This window comes from Lycium barbarum, chromosome 1, assembly GCF_019175385.1.
Source record: "Lycium barbarum isolate Lr01 chromosome 1, ASM1917538v2, whole genome shotgun sequence".
Taxonomy (NCBI): domain Eukaryota; kingdom Viridiplantae; phylum Streptophyta; class Magnoliopsida; order Solanales; family Solanaceae; genus Lycium; species Lycium barbarum.
The window spans coordinates 28,106,574-28,122,024 of NC_083337.1; the positions used below are offsets into that span (position 1 = coordinate 28,106,574).

Consider the following 15,451-nt stretch of genomic DNA (forward strand, 5'->3'; position numbering starts at 1 on the left):
AATGGGTATGAAGTGGCTAGCATAAGTTAAATATAAGGATGAATTTTGAAGGCTTAACGAAGTGTAATCACTTGTTCATGATATTATGAGTATATTAAGGATGTTATTGTGGTTGTTGGGAGTTGTCTTGTGATATGGTGGAAGTTGACGAAATAGGGGAAATGCTGCCCAATTTTCATTAGATCATGAATCATTCTAGTTTGAATTTAAGAGTACCATCAAGGCTTAACCATGGTATAAAATCCTTCTAAATGTAGATTACTCAAGCTTCAACGGTGAACGTTAAATAGTTGAGGAGACAAAGAGCTATGTAAGGCTAACCCTTCTTTCATTAAGGCATGGTTCCCTTGCTATATATATCCTTTCATGAGCTCCATAATGTCTTCCAAATGACTCTATCTCTAAGATTACCAAAGCTTACGATTCTCGATACGTTCACGATTCTATTGCCTCTTTTATATGATAGTTGATCCTCTAAGGATTGATATAACGAAAATAATGATGTCAATGATGACGATGATACTCATGAACTCCTACATATACGGATTTAAGTATGTATGACCATTATGTAACACCGAGCGCATATGGCCGGGTATGATACCTATCGCACGCACACCACTGCAGTTGGGTACGAATAACACTGAGCCTTGGTAGGGCCAGGTATGTATGACACCGAGCCTTGTCATGGTCGGGTGTGTGAAACCACCGAACCTTTATAGTTGGTATTATATGGTTATGAATATGTATATGAATACAGATACAAATATGGATACGAATATGGATATTTGTATATGTATATATGTATGTATACGAGCATGCACTAGAAATGGAAGGTCCCTATGAAAGACAAGTAAGTAATTATGATGATGACTACTATCTCCTGATTCTCCCATCTTATGCTATTTCTTATGTTGTCTCTTATGCTCCTATTATGATGTTGATTATGCTTTACATACTCAGTACATTATTCGTACTGACGTTCTTTTGTTTGTGGACGCTGCGTCATGCCCGCAGGTGGACAGGGAGACAGGCTTGATCCGTAAATTTCTTATTCAGGGACTACATAGAGGAGCTCCATTTCATTCGGAGCTACAACGTTTGGTACTATTCTTTTGTGTACATACCTATGGGCATGGCGGGGTCCTGTCCCGCCTATATGATGTGACGTACTCCTCTTAGAGGCTCGTAGAGAGTTGTATATGATTAGATGTCCTTAGCCTTGTCGGCTCATATTTTGTATATCATTTTGATAGCCTCGTTGGCTCGTATACACAGATATGGGCATTGTTATTGATGATGATATAAATGTGTTATTACCCAACGAGATTAGCACTATTGATGCATATAAATTGTGAGTAAGCCATGTGGCTCACCTTGATGTGAATATGAGAGTACGATAAGAGGTACCGGGGTGGGTTAGCACCGGGTGCCCGTCATGGCCCTCCGGTTGGGTCATGACAATTTTAGTGCGGATGGCATCAATCTGTGTTGATAGTGTTGTAAAATTATCTACTTCAAAACACCCGGTGCCTTCCTAACTGAACTGTTAGCTGCATCATCTTGCCAGTCTGGAGTGCTCTCAGTAAACCTGTTCAATAGTGTGAATAGTTCTTCATTGCTTAGATCAAGAGCCTGCCCTCCTGCAGCAATGTCTACTGATGAGTTATGTTGGGCATCCAGACTCTCAATAAATACGTGTGTCAGAACTTCATTTATCTGATGGTGGTGAGGACAATCTCTGAGAAGACCTTTGAACCTCTCCCACGCTTGATACAAATTTTCTCCACTTTTCTGCCTGAATGACATGATCTCTCTTCGGAGTCGACCTGTCTTTGCTGGTGGAAAGAACCTTGTCAAGAATTTCATCGCCAAATCATCCCATGAAGTGATGGAATTTGCGGGCTCTGCTAATAACCAGTTACTTGCATTCCCCAACAGAGAAAAGGGGAACAGTGTCAGCCGCGCATATTCTTTGGTGACCCTTCCAGTAGAGAAAGTGTCCATAATCTGCAAAAAAGTATGGATGTGATGCTGAGGATCCTCATGGGACATCCCCGTGAATTGCCCACTAGAGTGAAGTAGTTGAATCATGGGATGCTTCAGCTCAAAGTGCCCTTCGATGGTGGGCTTGACAATGCTCAAAGTTACATCTGCCACACGAGGCACTGCAACCTCTCTCACTTTCGCTGGTTGATTATTAGCCATGACCACAGGTAACTCTGCTAAAGCCTGCGAGTTCTGCAATAAATTCAAATCTCTCTTGTGACGATTGAAAGTACGATCAGGCGCAGGATCGAATTCCTCCAGATTGTTTTGACTCGCAGTGTTTCGCATTCGAGTAAAGTACCTGCAATCAAGTAGCAGCTAAGATCAAGATGTTAATACTTGGATAAATAAAGCAATACAATTTATTATGGCAAAAATAATTGATTTCTAAGTCCCCGGCAACGGCGCCAAAACCTTGTTGCGTCCAAATGCACACGCAAGTATACGTGATCGTACAAGTAATATAGTGATTATATGAAATCGGATGTCGAACCCACAGAGACTTATGACCAATACTTTCACGAAAATAAACTATTGCTACTAATTATGCAAGTAAAGAATAAAAGCTTTGGTTGTTTTGTAAACTAATTCTATAATGTAAATAACTAATAATGTAGCTATAACTTGTGCTAAGAACGTATTTGAGTACTGCTTTTATCAATATTTTAGAAGTATTCAAGGGTCGAGGTTTGTTCACCAATCCTATTGAGTCGTTCAAGTATCACACCTTAGCAACTCTGTTCACAATTGTAAATTAACCGAATTATTAATCTCATTATGTTCTTCCGAACCACTACTCGCCGATTCAAGATAACTTTCCTCTTATATTCCTATGGTATTGACCTATCAAGAATGCAATAAGAGCACGGCATGAAATTGATTGCGGTAACTAAGTATATTCCTATCCTAGTCACAAATCCTAGCCCAACTATAGGGATATTCATATCACAATCTCGTTACTTCTTCTCCACATCAACAACGTCTTTCCCAAGCACGTGTATCAATTAGTAAATAGAACTCAACCGTTGCGCAGACAATCAAGCAATTAAGCACATAAGTAAAGAAGCAATTGCAAACGAACAAGCTACTAAGATTGAAATACTTGTCAAACGTCAATATTCATGGCTAAGCCACAACCCCAGAATCCACATGATTCGAGAATGGAAGCAAGAATTCATGATTAACATAGGGTTTCAATGTAAGGAAAAATAATAGAAAACGAATAAAACCTAAAAAGAGTTTCACAAGTCTCAAAATTCGTCCAAGCCGTCTTTCTAATGTTAAAAATGACTATTTATACGCTAAGGTAAATATAAGATAAGTTGGCCCAATCCCGATCCAAGTAGGACAACTGACGCCGCTTGTGCGCTGGCTATGCGTCGCATGGCCAGCGCATGATCTCCTCTGTGTGTTGCTTGTTCGGCGCATGGCCAATACATGGCCTGTCTGAGATTCAGAGACGGGGTTTTTGTGCGCTGGTTCTGCGATGCATGGCCAGCGCATGTTACCCTTCAGTGGTCGGATTCTGCCGTCAAGTGCTCGAACTTCCTTCCCAACATTCAATCAACGTGCAAAGCCTCAGAATCAATCAAAAACTGCTCGGAATACCCTCCATTGGTCCTTGTTGTACCTATTCATACAAGTATACCAAAATAAGCTCCTATGCAACAATTTGCATTCAAAACTCTGATTAAAATACTAAGAAGTGAAATGCAAATGACACTAAATCAGATATTTGTGCCAAATATCACATGTCGTCATACTATCAAGAGTTCATGTTAAATAATGTAGCCTACGATAATTTTGGTAAAAGGATCCTAAAACCTAATGAAAATTCTAAACCTAAATAAAGAAAAGACACAATGTAAGTAATTAAATAAACTGTATCAGAAGAATGCCAAACGTTCTTGAATTCCGGAAAAAAAAAACCTAATAAAATATGATAGAATTTACCACTCAAATAAAATAAAATAAGGAAACTCAAGAAAGTGGTGATAATAATATGATACTCCTTCCATTCACTTTTACTTGTCCACTATGGACTTTGACGCCCTTAAGAAATTGTAAATGTAGTGCATAGTTTACCATGATACCATATTAATTGGTGTTTAGTCTTTAATGGTTTTGGAAAATAATTTGAAACTAGTAATTAATGCTAAGGGTAAAACAGAAAAAATAAATTATTTTTCTCTTGATATGCCAAACTGGACAAGTAAAAGAGAAAATCTATTTTTGGAATAGTGGACAAGTAAAAGTTAACGGATGAAGTATATATATATATATATATATATATATATATATATATATATATATATATATATATATATATATACAGATTTGAGGCCCCTACCTTATCAGTGTTTGTGAGGGCGCCTGCTAATCAATGTTAACGACAAACTCCCTCTGCAGCATAACAAGAGTCAATTCTTGTACCCTAAATAAAAAGAGTACAAAAAGCCAAGGAAATTGGAAAATCGAGAATCACAACAAAGAAAATTCATAATTGCTAAAAGCGTATAAGAAAGGGAATGAAATTATCAGCCTTGAATTGATTTGACAATAAAATTACATGCTCGGATGGCAGATGTTTTGATAATTTAGAGAGCTTCTTTGGTGTCTGATCTCGTTTTGTGTATGCTCTCACGAAGGCAAACTGGGGTTTTAGGGGTTTATGTGTTTTGTTGATAGTGTTAGAACAAAGAAAGGACTCCTAGTTTGCCAAAACTAACGCAGGCACCTTTACTTTGCCAAAAATAGAAGCAGTTCTTTATTTTTTCCATAAAATATATATTATTTTACTTTTCCAAGAAACTAAAATAGGTAAAATATTATAAAAAATTAAATAATACTTTTAGGAAAATAGTAAAAGACAATTTTGTCTATCTAAGGTCTTTTAATGAAGGGAAAAAAGTTCAATCAACATTTCTAAAGCCCTTCGTGCTTTAAATATATAGTAGATTAGTTTTTATAACAACTTGTTACTTGTTGGTATGGTTTGATTGAGACCCGATCGAGTGGCTCGAGGTTGTTTCATAATAAGTATGAAACTTAAAACTTTTATAGTGTTACTGGTGCCCATATCTGGTGCAAGCTGCGATCGTGAGAGAGGCTCCGGGATTGAGGTGAAGGGTTGAGCAATCAAGGGAGCCTTATGTTCCATGATCAGGAGAGAGGCTTCGTGATTGAGGTGAAGGGTTGACCAATCAAGGGAGCCTTATGTTCTGCAATCGCGACATTGTGTTCCATGAAAGCGGAGGTCAAACGAGTTGATCCTCCGCAACCGCGCTAGTCAGAATATGTTAGGGATAAGTTGGGACGAGAAGTTGACTGAGGTCAACACTGTCCACTACAAAAAAATGGGTAATTTACGGAGGTTGAAAGTTGCAATTTGCGGAGGGTTTAGCCTCCTCTAGCAACTAGCGGAGGCTAAAACCTCTGCGAATTACAACTTCAACCTCCGCAAATTACTCATTTTTTGTAGTGGTCTATGATCGTGAGGGTAGACTATAATAACGATGGACTGATAAGCTCAATCGTAATAATAGCGAGAGAACATTCACGATAGTGGAGTTCTGGGTTGAGCCTGGACTGTGATATCGATGGGTGATAGTTTAAGCTACTACCTATATATCGAAGAATCAAGTTCTTTAGCAACTAAACAAGAAGTAATTAAATTGTGGAATAATAAATCAAGATAAGGATTTTTACGCAGAAAACTCCTTGCTCAAGGGAGGCCAAAATCACGACATATCTCCAATAGGTTTTCCTCAAATCTCCCCTTTTACGCGAGCAATTTTTAAAGTTACAACTCCTTTGCACCTAAGGAACTGACCGCTACAGTACCTATTCCCCTTTCTACACTTCTCTCTATTTGTAGCTAACCTTTTCAAAGACTCTACCCCAGTATACACTTACAACTCAATTGCTGATAATCAATACACATACGCATAGTCCCGTCCTTCTTCTTCACAAACAGCACAGGAGCTCCCCAAGGGAATACACTAGGTCTAAATTAAAAAATTTAGTCGTTTTAATTCTCAAATCTTAATTCTGCATAATCAATTTGCATTTGTGTAATTTTTAAATTTAATCATAATTAATTAAGTGCTTAATTATGGTTATATTTACGAATTGTTTAATATGTGATTAATTGCGGCCGCAAATGAAATAATCAATTGTTGGTTAATTCTGGCCATATTGAAGTAGCCAACTTCATGGCTTAAGTCGGTTAAGGCCATTACTGCAAAATTAGCCCTTAATTGTCTGATCTAATTAGTGGTGGCCATAATTGAAATGACCGAATTCATTAAGGTCACTTCTGCAAAATTAGTTTTTAATTGGTCAATTAGAGTAAATACGGCTATATTTGAGAAGTTCTATTAATGGGCATATTTGAAATGTGGTTATTTGATAAATTGCATATATGTCCTCCCCTGTATATAGACATATATCTAGAGATATACACATGTGTATACATATACACACCTGTATATCGTGTATACACATACAACTTGGGCTACTCATTTTCTTTCATTTAAAAAATGACCGGGCCCGATCCATTTGTACCGACCCAGCCCCCAAACCCATCTAAAACCAAGCAAACAGACCCTAAGGTCTTTCATTTTGAAAGATCAGAGTTTGAAGGCAAACCCTAGGGGCGTCGCCCCTCTGTCTCCTCTCTCTACCACGTCACCTGTACTGAAAATGGTAAAAGAGAGGACCCACGTTGAGTTTTTAAACTGTTGCATGGCTGAAAATGGCAAGTGCATTTATTGCTCTGCCATTTTTTACCCGTTTCCACCTATATCCAACCCCAAATACGGTTTTACTCTTCTCTCCCTTTACTTTTTCTGCATTGCAACGTTCAAATCCTTAATGGGTTTTGTCTTACCTTCGTTTGAATCTGTGATTTTCATTGGTACATGAGGAACCAAGCGGATTGACTCACTTTTGGGTTGAATCTGACCCTTTACATGTTTTTATGCTTAAATCTTAACCATTGATTGGTATGTGAGGAAGCAATTTTGAGAAAATGCATTTGTCTCACATCGAATTCAACTAGGGTTTTGAGATTTTAGGGGTTCTATTTAAAGAACCCCATCTCTGCATTTAAAAAAGGGGGGAGCATACTGAAATATCAAAAAATACTCAAAAAATGGAATTACCTAGGGTTTCTATTTTTGAGACCTTTACTTATTCGGTTTAGTCTAGCTTTAAAATTTTAAGTGTTTTTCTTATTTGTGGCTGAGTGTGGAGGAGCAAGGAAGCTATTCCAAGTCCATTCTCGATTAGGCTACACTATAGAAAGGTAACAATTCTTGTTTTGTTAGTTTTTTTTTTCAATTTCCTATTTAGTTTAAGTGTGAAGTTGATTTCTGCTACTATTATGCTCCAGTTGTTATAGTTAAGTTGATTGTTGATCTGTTAGTTTATTTTCCTGTTAATGTTAGTTCATGTATATTTAGGGTGCATTTAGTTGTTGTTTTAGTAGTTAAGTAAAAGTAGTATGCCTATCTATTGTTTAGTTCTTGTTAGATGCCTATCTAGGTAAAATAATTGCTTGTTAGTGGTAGCTTAAATATGTTGGTTATTGTTTAGTTGTTTTCTGTTAGATGTAGTCCAAGCATGCTTGATGTGCATTAGTCAATATTGCTAGTTGCCTTGGTAACATCTTTAATATGATTAGTGTATATTGGGGTTGCTATTGCTAACTAAAACTCTGATTATCAATATCTCAACTTGGTTAAGTGTTCAAACTGCTCGTTAATTTAGTCACTCACTAATGTTAGCTTGATTTAGTTGGTGTACTCTTCATCTATTGCCTTTACCCTGTTTCCTGTTAATAGTAGCCTAGCATGATTAGTAGTTGTTCACTAGTTACTCAATAGTAGATTAATGTAGTTTTGAGGTCTGAGTTATTGATCTAAGTCATAGTGCTAATGGTAACTTGGTTTAATGAGAGCATGTGTCTTATTTATGTTTAAATCATATTGTTAAATAACATTCTAGATGGTCCAATGAAGGCCCTATTTTGTTGTGTTAAAGAAGATCACTGAATGACTTACCTTGATAGTTTAGTTTGTTGTTTCTGGTTTTTAGAATGTCAAATGAGGCTTAGTGTAATTTGAAGCTTTAATATGAGTCCTGTCTTGTCTGATTAAGTGTGATAAGTCTATTCTTATGTTTCATTAGCTTAAATCATAATGTTGGCCTATATCTGCATTGCCTGAACCCACCTAGACATAAGTTTACACCTAATTGGATTTAGTGGACTAAAATGGCGTGATTTATGACCTTAAATAACTAGTTTGTCCATTTTAGCCTAATGTGATTCCACTAAAACCCCCCGGTCTGACATATGAGTTAATGTTGATAAATTGTTGACATTAGTATGAGCTTATATGATTTCACCTAACTAAAATAAATGTCAAATGGTTTCTGATGAATCTATACAGGGTTAATGAGGGTCCAAACTTCACCTTAGTCACTTGTAGGAATATAAGAACCTCTGAACAAGTGCCTGTATTGGTTTAAAATGATTAAAAGGACCATCATGGTATAACTGTGTGGGTTTAAGCCCATTTAATAGCTATGTTTAGTCTAAAAAAATGGAATAAGTATACCTGCAATACACACATAAGAGATTAAGTAATTATCAACTTTAAGTAAGGAAAGTTCTGTCATTAGGTTCTCATAAGAGCACATCTGGTCTCTGTTGATTAATTTGGATTGAGTTTGTTGCCTGAGTGTCCCGGATCCTGCACATTACCTCTATTCTGAGTTGAGTACTTAACTTCTATGCTATGGAATATAGACCTCTGCATGTTGACTAGTGAACTCATCTATGTCCTTATGTCAGTTAACTGCAAGATGTATTATATTTCCAAAAGTGACAAGTTAAACCTAGTATAGGTGTTTTGAGATTTTTGTGTTGACTGCTTAAAGTTAAGTTGTTTAGCTGCATATTGACATGTTTCTGCTCTGCTGCATCTGAGCATGTTTCTCCCATTTCTGCATATCATAATTGTCTCTGAAAGCAGCACATAAACTTGCAATGCATGATTTCTTTCAGAAACACAGTTTGAACCTAAAAGTTGGTGTTTGGTTAGTTTCTTATGTGAGATCATGCCTACTCTATTTTCTTGTGATCGTGTAGACCTACCATTGAAAGTAAATCACTAAGTGTACATGCCTATTTGTTAAAAGAGCCTGGGAACCTTGCCTTTCATTCCTATCCATGAGCGTTCAGAATTACAGCTTATGCATTATAATAATGTAACTTGAGTTTGGTTCCTTGTTTATTTGATGTATTGGGCCTTTTCTTTATGTGTTGTGTTTTGGTTCAGGCCGCACCTAATGTCATTTACTGCAAAACTGGTCTTTCTTGTTCAGACTTTCTTTTTATGTTTATATCTGGCCTGGGCATCTTCTTTACACATGATTAACTGCTTGATTATGTTATTTTTTTACATGTTTGTATACAAAATTGGCATATGCATGTAATTAGTTCATGTTAAATAAGTGGTTAAGTATAGATTCCCTCTAACCTTAAAATTCCTTTTCCCCTCTTTGTGTTCCATGTGAAAATGAAACGGGCCACTTAGGCCTTTTTTTGCGAAAACCTGTTGGGCCAGAGGCCCAACCCCCTTTGTGACCAAGTCCGATAACAAAAAGACGGACATGTTTGAAGGCCCATCCATGGGTGAAAATGGCTACTGGTAGGCTTAGGCAGACCCACCAGCCTAACCCTTCCTCTTTTATTTCATATCTATTTGATATTACTTGTATGTATATGTAAACAACACTTGTAAAATATTGAAACCATTATATGCTTAGAACTTATAAAATACGTATAGTATTATTAGGAAGTCGCCTCAAATGATTTTCAAACTTGGCTAATCTCTAACACAGGCATAAGAACAATAACTCGATTTTTATCTATTTATGAAATTTTGCAAGTATAAAACTGAACTGATTGTGTAGTTAACTTAAACAGATTTTTGGAACCAAAATATAAGTGATTTGGGCATCATGCCCCGGACAAAACCTGGAACAAACTGGTTTTGGGGCGCAGGCCCAGTGTAAGTTAGAAAATGGACTGATCTCCCTAAAGGCTTAAACGATTTGGACGTAGATAGATCCGAATATCTCTTGTAATTTGGACTGTTTTTGGTGCAAACTTAAAATCAGATTTTTCTCAAAGTTCAAACGGACTGCTTATAAACCGAATTTGGACTTAAAATTTCTTTCAAAGACTTAAAGGGTTTCTGGTATATTTGGGCCTAAAGCCCAAAATCTAAAGGATAAAAAACAAAAGGAAATACATTTGGACCCAAGTTTGAAAGAAGATGGCTTTGGTAGTTAGAATAGGGTTGTTTATGAGCTTCAATGGATTAAAACTGGAAAAATAATAAACTCTCTTCCATACCTATATAATTATCGTAAAGAAGATATACTCCACTTATTTTCCCTATATATAAGTAATAAAAACTTATAAGAACTAAACCTACCTCATTAGGACCAAAATAGCAGCGACTCTACTCGGGAGAAATCCCGAGTGTATTTTGGTCCGGAAATGAAGGGGGTTGAACCCTTATATGCTTTTTAAACCAAAAACCGACATTTTGTCAAAAGATAGAATTTATGATAAGCATGACAATTTTGCAAGAAAGGAATACTTTAAGCAAATAACTACAATAATCACACATTGATGCTTGTAGGTCAACCGTATTCTACGGATCCTTAAAATTAGGGTGTTTGAAACCTTCCTAGGGGATTACCAGAACCCTTACCTCGAACTCTATTTAGAAGGATTTTTCTTTATTTGAATAAACCCCTTTTACCCGGTTTTCCTAATTTTCATAATAAAATTAGGTGGCAACTCGAAAAATACAAAATCCAATTAAAGCACCAACAACCTCTTAGTAGCTTTTATGCACCCGAGTAAAAGTGAACCATAACAGATGGCGATTCCACTGGGGAATTTCTAGGTTCTAACCATAAGCGTTTCAATATAATGTGATATAGTGGTGATTATTTGCTTAATTATTTACTTTCTTGCAAAATATAAACTATCATGCATTTCATATCATAAATTCCACCACTCCTGACAAAAAACATGGTTTCAAAAGGGGACACGGGAGCTCGCGGTCTAGCCTTCACTAAAAAATAGAAACATCCCTTCTTTGGAACATGTTGAATGCGGAATTGGTGTGCTGTGACCCAACGGCGACAATGGTTCACCCCGAGTAGTCCGCTCGGGTCTATGGTCACTTCAAAAAACTGACTCTTGCATATGCCTAGGGTAGATCTAAGCCAAATCCAAAGATGAACTAGAAGGGTTTGGATATTTGAGACCTATCTAAACCCGTTAGGAAGACCACCTTGTATCAAATACGGTCTATGACCCGAAAGACACCGCATCTCATTTATGTGCTAAATGGAAACATTTTCTGTGCGTATGTGCTAAACCATTGCATATTGGTTGGGGGGGGGGGGGGGGACATTAACCTTGCCTTAATTTTTTTTAGATGCCGATCGATTTACAGTTTGACATGGTCATTGAGGTACATGACTTGTTGAATATATAGTGGGGTAGAATTGTTATATCCCGTATTTTGTGCATTCGGATGTTTCAAGATAATCGCGATAAGTTAAGGGCAAGGCTATTATTTTCCTTCCAATTTTTTATTTTAATACACAAGTTGGTTATTATTGGTATGGAAATATTGAGAGAGGCTAGGGGTAAAAAGGGAAAATTCAAAAAATTCAAAAAAATAATATGGTCATGAAAGCCACCATGGTCGTGTGGCTCAAGTGGGTCCGACCCATAGCTTGGCCAATTGCCTTGAGCCATGAGTGGGGGGCATGTGTCCACCTTTTATGGGCTATGTATTTATATATATATATGAGTGATGACAAAGAAAGACTCATATTCATCTTTCACAATTCAAGAAGCTTCAAGAAAAAAAAACCAAAAAAGAGAACCATTCGGCCATGGCTGGCCGAATTTGATGCCCCTAAATATTGATCAAAAAAATATTTTCCTCTAGTATTTCAACCAATTGGAAGGCCCTTATTATCGTGGAGTAGTTGTTGGAGCAAGCAAAGCATTCATTGTGCAAGTTGTGAACCCTAGCCAAGTTGAGAAGTTAAAGGGTAAAGGTAAGATTTAATCTCTTTTTCTATGTGTTAGGGATGATTTGTGAGTGTTGTAGTATGTAGAAATGGATGAAATTCATGAAATATGTGTGTGTAGGTTATGGCCGAATAAGGGTTGTATTGGTAAGATGTGGTAAATTGATTTTATTTAGTATTATTCGTTGTTGTTGTTGTGGATTCCATGACAAAAATGAAGGTTTGATGTCTTGAAATGAAGTTGTAATCGTTGTGGGATTGTTGAAAAAGTTAATGTGACATTAGCATGGTTTCTTATATTTGTATGAATAATGTTGTTAACATGTGGTTGTTAGTATAATTAATGAACTTGGAAGCAAGGAATGTGTTGTTGTTGTTGTTGTTCTTATTGAGTTTGGAAGATTGTAAGTTGGGTTGTTGTGGTTAATTGGAATGTAAATGAAATGCCGTCGAATTATGTAGAAAGGGTTGCTAACGTTAGAATGCATTTTGAATTAATTGTTGAAGTTGAAAATATGATTGTTGGTATTGTTGTTGGTGATTTGGCCGAGTTGAATTCTCGGAGTTGGTTGAATTTATAGGGGAAATGCTGCCCAAATTTCTGTAGGTGGATTGCTAGCTTAGAACCGGATTCCTAAATACCTATAGCTAATGTTTGATATCTTTTGACGTTGTTGTAGATCTTGCGAAAGCCGAGACTTAAGTTCGGATTAGCTTAGGAAGCGGGCAAGGTATGTAAGGCTTACCCTTTCTTTCTTTTGGCATGTCCTAGAGCTAAGTAAGGTATGACACGCATCTTGGGGTAACTCTATTCCTTAACTCCGAGCTTGTTTACGATTCTTATTCACTTCTTGACACGAGCATACTTTGTATAGTCGAGTCTGTTGTATGATTGAATAGCGAGCAAAGCATAAAGAGTCCCTGTTCCTAAAAGGGTTCTATAAGGATTAATGCCCCTAACTTTCATAGGCGGTCTCGGATTTCTTTGAAATGTTCGTAGAGGTTTCTGTAATGAATAATGTCCATAACTTTCTTATGTAAACTCGGATTGACTCGAAACGTGTTTATGATCCTTCAAGTGTCGATTAGTGTACTTACCTATTGAGTCCCAAAAATTGATTTATATGCATATGGTTTCTCACTACTCTGCTCGTGCATACTGTTGTTACATCTTTCACCTAGTCCCGGGCCGGGTATGTTATCGTGCACAGTGTCACTGCATCATTCACCGAGTCCCTCACTGGAGGGCCGGGTACGGTATATATATATATGATGACATGATGATATGATGATACTGGAATGGTGGCCAGGAGGGCATATGATGACTTTATTCGCCGAGTCCCTCACTAGAGGGCCTGGTACGGTATATATATACATGATGATATGATAGTATGTTGACATGATGACATGATTTTATCCACCGAGTCCCATGATGGGCCGGGTACGGTATATGATAATGGTATGCATGATTTTGTTTCGTAATGTACAGGTACAGCGATTTCTTGATTATCATACTTGTCTCCTGGAATCTCTATTTCAGTTATGATCTACCTAATTGCATTTCATGCCTTACATGCTCAGTACATATTCCGTACTGACCCCCTTTTCTTCGGGGGCTGCGTTTCATGCCCGTAGGTACAGACGGTCGTTGTGGTGACTCGCCAGCCTAGGATATCCATTCTGCTACTTTGGAGTGCTCCCTTGTTCCAGAGCCTACACTTTTGGTACAGATCATTCTGTTGTATATATATATATATATATATATATATATATATATATATGTCTATCTAAGGGTACGGCGGGGGCCCTGTCCCGCCATATGACACTGTTGTTACTCTTAGAGGCCTGTAGACGTGTATGTGGGTCATGGGTGGTTATCGTTCAGTTATGTTAGTATGGATTACGTTTTGGCAACTCCCTACATTCCGATAGCCTGACCGGCTTGTGTATGATATCATACGCGACAGTTTTATACAACATTTTGTCTTGCATTTATAAAAGCTCTTAATATGCTAAACGCAAGTATGATAAGTGTCCATCTGGTTGAGTTATGACAGTACAGGTTGAACGATAGATAGTATGATAAGGGGTGTTCGGTAGCCAATACTGGGTACCTGTCATGGCCCTCTGGTTGGGTCGTGACAGAAATTGTATCAGAGCGGTTCATCCTCGGAATGTCTACAGGCCGTGTCTAGTAGAGTCTTGTTTATCGGTGTGTGGTGCACCAAATCTATAAACAGGAAGCTACGGGACATTTAGGATGTTATCTTTCCTTCTTACTCTAGATCGTGCGATAGAGCTGTATTTTCAGGACGGTTCCTCTCTAATAAATTGCTATGTTTATAGCGATGCCTCCGAAGAAAGTGACTGCCGCCCAGAAGGGAAAATCAGTAGCAGTGGATACTAGCCAGCCTAGGAGAGTTACTAGGGCCCGCGCCCAGATCATGCCCGAGGTTGTGCTCCAGTCCGCGAGTTCTGCGACAACGCCACTTCCAGAGGAACCTAGGGCAACGACAGCTCCAGGTCAGGGGGCGGCTCCAACGCCGGTCCCTGAGGTTCCAGCACCTGAGTCTCCAGCTCCTCAGTCAGGGGCGGAGGATAGAGCTGTGAGAGACGCAGTACAGTTGCTGACTAGATTAGTAGCAGGGCAGGCTCGCAGGCCTGGTCAAGGAGGTGATTATGTGGATAGACATGAAAGCTTAAGGGTTCGTGACTTCTTGACTTGTAATCCTCCAGAGTTCTATGGGTCAAAGCCCGAGGAGGATCCCCAGGAATTCGTTCGACAGATGCAGCATACGCTGAGGCTAATCAAAGCTTCTGAGACTGAGTCTGTCGAGATGGCTTCATATCGGTTGCGTGATGTGGCTGTTAATTGGGATGAGTCCTGGGAGTTGTCTAGGGGAGAGGGTGCTCCTCCTGCGGTGTGGGCTGAATTTACAGAGGCCTTTCTTGGCCACTTTCTGCCTCCCGAGGTGCGGCGAGCTAGGGTTGACAGATTCCTACAGTTGAGACAGTGGGGCAGAAGTGTTCAGGAGTACAGTCTAGAGTTCGACTCTTTGGCCAGACATGCACCCACTATTGTAGCTGATATGACTGATAGGATGCATCGATATGTGATGGGGCTGGACCATTATCTGGTTGATAGCTGCATGGCAGTGGCTTCCCAGCCAGGCATGTACATCGCTCGGGTACAGGCGTATGCGCCGGGATGGAGGATCGACACAGAGGGCGCCAGCCCGATAGAGATCGTGACAGGGGACAGCCCAAG

The 15,451-nt window shown here is 38.4% G+C and overlaps 1 non-coding gene across 1 annotated transcript; it reads left to right on the forward strand.

The window, feature by feature from the left end:
* Positions 1 to 1,717: 1,717 nt before the first annotated feature.
* Positions 1,718 to 1,824, forward strand: LOC132618796 (small nucleolar RNA R71). The gene has a single exon (XR_009574323.1). It is a non-coding gene; the product is annotated as a small nucleolar RNA R71 (small nucleolar RNA).
* Positions 1,825 to 15,451: the final 13,627 nt, after the last annotated feature.